This window comes from Rhamphochromis sp. 'chilingali' (genome assembly GCF_963969265.1).
Source record: "Rhamphochromis sp. 'chilingali' genome assembly, chromosome: 9".
In the NCBI taxonomy this organism is placed as follows: Eukaryota; Metazoa; Chordata; class Actinopteri; order Cichliformes; family Cichlidae; genus Rhamphochromis; species Rhamphochromis sp. 'chilingali'.
This window is the reverse complement of record NC_137936.1, coordinates 29,808,367-29,815,249: the sequence shown is the minus strand read 5'-3', so window position 1 is coordinate 29,815,249 and position 6,883 is coordinate 29,808,367. Positions and strand designations below refer to the sequence as shown.

The following is a 6,883-nucleotide window of genomic DNA, read 5'->3' as shown; positions in this document are numbered from 1 at the left end:
ATACACGCGCACACACACACACACGTAGAAAAACCTATTTAGTATACACACCCAGTAATGCATACACGCTTATATTGTACATATATTTATTACTCTCAGATTTAGCCATTCTTATATTTTGCTTGTTTTATGTTATTGTATTTTTTTTTGCACACCTCTGTTGCTTGTGAAGCTCGCACACAAGAATTTCACTCGCATGTACTGTACCAGTGCACATGCACATGTGATGTGATAATAATAATAATTATTATTATTATTATAATTATTATTATTATTATTATTATTATGGATTGGATTTATATAGCGCTTTTCAAGGCACCCAAAGCGCTTTACAATGCCACTATTCATTCACTCTCGCATTCACACACTGGTGGAGGCAGCTACGGTTGTAGCCACAGCTGCTCTGGGGCAGACTGACAGAAGCGAGGCTGCCATATCGCGCCATCGGCCCCTCTGGCCAACACAAGTAGGCAAATAAAAATAAAAGTGATAAAAGTAATAAAAGTGATTTGATTTGATTTGAATGGAGTTTGGTTTGAATGGAGTTTGGTTAAGGAGAAACTGAAGTCATCTGGTAACATATTTAAACAGAATTCATTTCTAGAACAATTACAGGGCAGTCTGAGAAATATTGTAGTAGTATATCACAGGCTCCTATAGTTCCCAAATGCCATTGTAAATTACATCTACATTTAAAAGCATTTAAAGTACAGCCCTTCAGTGAACATTGCTGAACACTCTGTCCCACTATTATTGGTAATTGTTTACAGAGTGATAATATATTAGCTAGCTAAATTTATGGCCTGGTCTGATCTGCAGCTTAAAAACAAAATGAACAGAAACTCATAAATGTGAGTGCCAAAAACCACTGGAATGAAACGTATGACATTAAAATATGGGCTAATTACAGCCCAATTAAGTTTCTAAGACTTCAGCTGACTGAACTACAGATAAAATTACTGAAGCTTCTTTTTTTTTCTCTTCCTTCTCTTTATGGGGAAATACACACAAGTTTATTTCAGTTCATAGATAAATTACTTTGACTTGTATTAATTCTTGAAAACTAGCTACAGGTTACCTAAAAATAACCTAAATTAACCTAATAAGCTCATAACTCATGTTTAATTAACACAAGTCAAACCTGATCTAAGAACCTAAACTTGAACCTATTGTTGGATTTTATCTCCTTGCTTTTTCTCAACAAAGCCGAGAAGGCCTAACCAGATAAATCTGTAAAATCTTTGCATCCATTTTGTAAAAAGACTCAACACTGCAACATGCCTGTAACACAAACACACCCAAAAAACCGCACCGTTAGAAAGAAAAAATGTTTTTGGGTGGTAAAAAAAATCTCCTCTTTCGCCAAGCCCCTCCCCTCCCGGTGGGTGGGGTCTCTGTTCTGCATCATCATGCCCTCAGCTCTGCTGCTCCTCTAACAGAAAGGAAGAAAATCTAACTGGTGTCTATTGCAGCTGCTGCTCCTTCGTGTAAGTGTTTTTCGGTTTGTTCTTCTCGGAGCTTTGTGCGGTTTTACCGGCTGTTTACTGGCTCGTTATGTGTCTAAAGCCGTGTATCAATCATTCTGAGTAACGGCGTGTTCGTAACTCGGGCTAGAAACTTCTTAAAGTTTCCACCAAAACTTAACGCATTTTGAAGCCAGGTTTACTCCGGATTGTGCTGTTTTTCTCTTGACGTGGATTGCTTGTTTGTGTTGTGATTTCTAAAGGAAAGGAAAAGGCGTGAGATACTTTAGAAGGAGGCAGATAACGTTGGGGGTGGGTTGGGGACAAATACCTTCAGACTTGAGGTCTGTACTTTTCTATTTTTGTAGCTGCCCGTCTGCTGCTGGGGGACATGCAGTTGCAGTTCTTTGTATATCCAATTTTAAGGAACCACAACTTACTACAAAGTACTTCCTTAAAATTATTTTAGAACTTTGCTCTGGTCTTTATATCTGCATCCCTATCATATTTTAGCTTATTTTTGCTTGTCCTACATAATAATAGCGAATTTCATGGTGGTGTTAGAATATTCTCATTTGTCAACTTCTATGCCTTTCTGCAGTATTTGATGTACCTTTAGCTATAATGGCCTGCTTCATGTATTCCTGAAATATTGCTGTAGTTTATCTGTTTAAACGGACTGATTGTTTTTATTGTACTTTTAATATATTTTACCTAATGGATGTTTACAGTATGTCTATAGTCTTGTGATCCTGTGTGTTGTAGCTTGCCTCATAGACTTTACTTATCGCTCATATTACTCCTGTAATATTCATTAGTTTGTCAGAAGTCTGTCCGCCCACCCATCTATTTATGAGGAAATGAGGGCCTTACCAGAAGGTTCATGTAATGCCGCCCCCTCAAAGACTACACTAACAGTAACAGTGTGGGACATCCAGTAAAGCCTTCAGTTGGTTCCATACAGAAGCGTCATCAAAAACTGTACAAGTTACTTAGCCTTCATAATGCTTAGTCAAGCAAAATAATGTATTTGCATGATAGTTTTACAAGTAAACCGGTGTCCTTATTTACAACCCCGAGGATAAATACTGATAAGCATGGAGCGAAGAATGTAAAAGTAAAAAAAAGTCTAGTTATAGCTTGTTGTACACCACGCTATCGAAAAAAAGAACTTCTTTGAATAGGAAGTTAAGGAGAAATGTCAGTCATACATACATAAAATGTATATTTAATAGTACTTCTCTATTATGCTGCGCTCAGTTTGGTGTATTTACACGTAGCTGCACTCTACTGTGTTATTTTCCTCCCACATCTAACTTCAGTGTATCGCTAGTCTGTAGTTATCTTACTGAGAGTCTTTATAGATTACAGTTGGTGGTGCTCGGCTGCTTTGTGTGCATTTAATGTGTTCTTGGAGTGGAGTTGGCCTGTTGTCTGCTAGTGCTTTAACAATATTATATTATGTGTCGAGGTTTTCTTGGTGTATTGTTGCCCTACTGTAGAGTTCAGCGTTAGGGTTACTGGTAAAAGACCATCAAGTGTTTATATAGAGCAGCTGCTGTAATATTTGTGATGTTGACAGTGTGGCCTGTTTTGACTCCAGGTTGTTATCATCTCTGTGATATTAGTCTGCTGGTAGCCTGCGATTGTCTGTGCGTAGCACTTCTTCATTACAGCGTTTCCTGTTTCCTGTTGACATCCTGGAAACAATCAGCAGTTTTATCCCTGACACCTTATCAACATAAATCTAATTATTAATCCTCAGGACATTTAGCATTACAGCAAAACACACACAACAGAGCAACTGTGCTAAATATAATTTTTTGTCATCTTCCCCTGGCTGTCAATATTATGTATTGCAGTATCGCTGTAATAGCAGTTAATCACTTAGTTGTTGTTGACATCTCATCATGAAACTGTAGGATCAATAGAAGTTTTCCAGTCAGTTTTAGGGCGATGTGCCTCCTCATCAGCTCACTAGACCAGTGTTTGTTTGCCTCATCACAATCAGGTCATGAACTATGGCAAACAAATAAACAGACCTTGGCGTGGTAGTGTAAAATGCTCCTGGACTGCTGACTATTTGTTGTTTTTGTGTTGGCTCTAATTCTTGAAATGCAGCGGGCTCCGCCTATGCAAGATGGATGTGCATATAATAACCCTAAATTCCATTTAATTAAATTAGATCAGCAGAGTGTCAGAGATACCAGTTGTGCTACTGGAGTCTGTATGATACCTGATGCGTCCCTATTTTCGGTTGCTCTGCAGGTCTTTGGCAAGTAGTATTTGTGGCTTCATCGTGTACCTTTTGTTGTGGTCTCTAAATTCATGGATTAAAGGAACCCAAGACACTTAAACACAAATAAGGGAGATGGCACAATGGCAAAATCAAACAAAAGAGGGAAAAGGCCTGGAACCAACCGTCATTCAGGCTTATCCTCTAAGTTAATGTCAGTAAGCAGAAAAAAGGTATTGCAATAAATTCTAAATTAAATAATAATTAAACAACACTACAAAAAGTAACTGAAGGGAAAGGCCAGTGCTGACGGGAGAGAGACCATTTGCCACCTGGTGAGAGAATTTAAAAGAAGAAGAAGAAAGCAATCAGAGGGTGAAGAGACAAACACATCAAGACTTCTACAAATTATTTTGAACTGACAGGGCTCAGAATATATTACTTTCAAGGTCACTGTGTTCCATACAGTCATAACATTTTACCATAACCGATTATGTATTTCTTGTAAACTAGCTGTTGATTTCCAGAAGAAGGGGCACGGACAGATAGCCATGTCTATGATACTGACTGTCTTGTATTTAATTTTACAGTCCCAGTTATTATTGCTCCCCTGCTTTGTCTTGTTTATAGTCAAATGGTAGAACAAAAAAAAATCAGTGATTTATGTTCAAAACTTCAAAGAAGTGACAGAATTGTGGTTCATTTTATATCGAGGACCCGCTACAGCCCACTTTGATCATAGGTGTGCCAGACCAGTAAAACTCACTCTGTAATTATGTTTGGGACTGTCTGTGATATTTATGTTTATGTGACAACTGAAATGGTACACTTGAATGTAATATAATGATGGTCAGTGGAGCAGGTTGTGTGGTCATTTAGTGTTTTGTTTTTTTTTGTTTGTTTTTTTTAGACTGGGTTGGGGCTAAAGTAATTATAGAGGCCTGACTAAATCTGACTAAGTCGATTTTTACAGACTGTCTGCTCATTTTCCTGAATCCATTTTCATTTCTTCACCAAACATTCAGAGTCAGAGGATTTTTGTGTGGCAATACTTAATGCTGAATAGATGTTGTCTTTTTATAAAATGGACTGTCAGACTACAAGGACAGCCATTATGTAGAGAAACAGGACAATGACACGTTTAGGTTCAGTAAAAATATGTAATAAAGATCCCACCCCAAAAAAAATCATGCCTGTGAGTCAAGCCTTCCTGTACCGGATATGAGAGCAAGCTTTTTTTTAGCCCCTCTTCTTCCTGTGCTGTATTGCTGTTAAAATGTTCTGTGTGTATAGTCGATCGTCTATCTTTGTGAGGAACGCTGTAAGTTACATTTCTGAAAGTCAGAATGTTTTTTACTCAGTAGGGACTGTTTGAAGATAAATACAAGGTTTTGAATTTGGAGTTGGCGTGTTTTATGAAAGACTAGGGAATGCGTTTCTGACTGTTGGTGTAGTGTGTAATTCACGAGGATTGTACAAAGTGCAATTTTAGGACAACGTGGCTGATCCTTCCTTCTTCAAAGAGATGTTTAAGGGTTCAGACTTGGACCCAAGGAATTTTATATCAGTCACTGTCCTCTCAAAGGCTCAAAAACGCACATGTGGCTTTTACCTTCATAAACTTTTAAGAGCTTGACACACTTTCTTTCCTATTTCAGTTCAGCAATACTTCTGAAAATGGCAGAAATAAAGTACTGTCTCTGTTATACTTAAGGCAACTTAAATACTCCTACAGTCCTGGTATCTAAGAAAGGATTGTGCTTAGTGTTTACTTTGTTCCTTTGTGAATGAACATTGTGCATCAACAAGGTGCTCGATATTCATTTTAGATGGGAGTTCACACATTGATCAGGAGTCAGTGAGTTCAACAAGAAAGAATTAGGCCTTTAAAATGAATCAATAATGGCATTAAAAGTCATTCTAACCTTATCAATGTAAATTCATGGTAAGCATATTATTACTGCTGCAGTAAACCGGTATGTGGATCCAGATTTGGACGTGGCGGATGTCTCTCCTGAAACATGTAAATACAGGAACACAGGAAGGTTAAACAAAACTTTGGACTGTTGAATATCTTATCTGTTGGGATAAGTAGACTATTGGTCAACAGTTTTGTAAAAATAAAACAGTTTATAAAGAAAAGCAGATATGATCAATAATACCTTAATTTGACTTATTTTTCTTCTTAGTATTTTCACCTTGTTTTTTTACATTAGAGGAAGCGAGGCTCTGCAGTTTTAACAAGAATCTAAAAGAGAGGGGGAATTGTTAGTGATATGAAAGACGGTGGGGAAGGCAACAGCTGCTGTGTGCAGGGCTCAAGAGTGCAAGAATTTAACTTAAATTTGCAACTACAAACAAGTGTTTGTAGTTTTGCTTTTTCCCCTCTAACTAAAATGTAATATTGATGGTGTAACAGTCATTAGAGCTGTTCTTTATTATATACAAAGTGAAACTTTCCCAGAGTCTGTAACAGCTGAGCTCATTACTGCAAGTGTAATGAAACCTTTGTGAGCCAAAGAGTTTATTACATCAGAGGATGGGGATGGGTATCGAAAACCGGTTCTTGTTGAGAACTGTTCCCACTGTTTCAATTCCTTGGAATTGTTTGCCATTTTTGCAAACGATTTCCTTATCGATTCCAGTCACCCCGAATGACGTCACCACGTTGCGGAGCGTCATTTACCTGGCAGGAAACACAGCGCCTAAGTGGCTCAAACACTAAAAAGTTTGATTATACTTTACGAGAACGGAAGACAACAGGGCAACTTGCAATACTTGCAAAGTAGATATTTCATTTAAGGGAGGAAACACTAGGAATATGCAAAAGCATTTGCTCACAAAACACACGATAACCTTAAATGAATGTCGTGTTTTTAATTCCGCTCCGGACTCGTGAATCTCAACCAAGCAGCAGCGGTAACATTTGCACGTCCTCTCCCGTTAATGCGGCAGGTAAATAATCAACTAACAGTGCATATTATGTTAGCGCGATCTGCCTTATTACAAAACCTGCCATTACTGTGCGCTAGGGCTGCACGATTAATCGTTAGAAAATCGCGATCTCGATTCATACTTATGTGCGATCTCATTTCCGAATGACAACGATTTAAAAAGAAAAAAAGATGACGATTGTACCTCATTTTGATCCGGGACGTAATCTGCATGAAAACAAGCGCTCACT

General features: G+C 37.9%; 1 protein-coding gene across 3 annotated transcripts in view; it reads left to right on the top strand.

Annotated features, from left to right (window-relative positions):
• The first annotated feature begins 1,378 nt into the window (after positions 1-1,378).
• st3gal8 (ST3 beta-galactoside alpha-2,3-sialyltransferase 8) overlaps positions 1,379-6,883 on the top strand; it is a 30,569-nt gene continuing 25,064 nt past the window's right edge. For all 3 annotated transcript variants that reach the window (XM_080891722.1, XM_080891723.1, XM_080891721.1), the window contains exon 1: positions 1,379-1,487. The gene's annotated coding sequence lies outside the window, so the exon portion shown is untranslated. The remainder of the gene's footprint in view (positions 1,488-6,883) is intronic.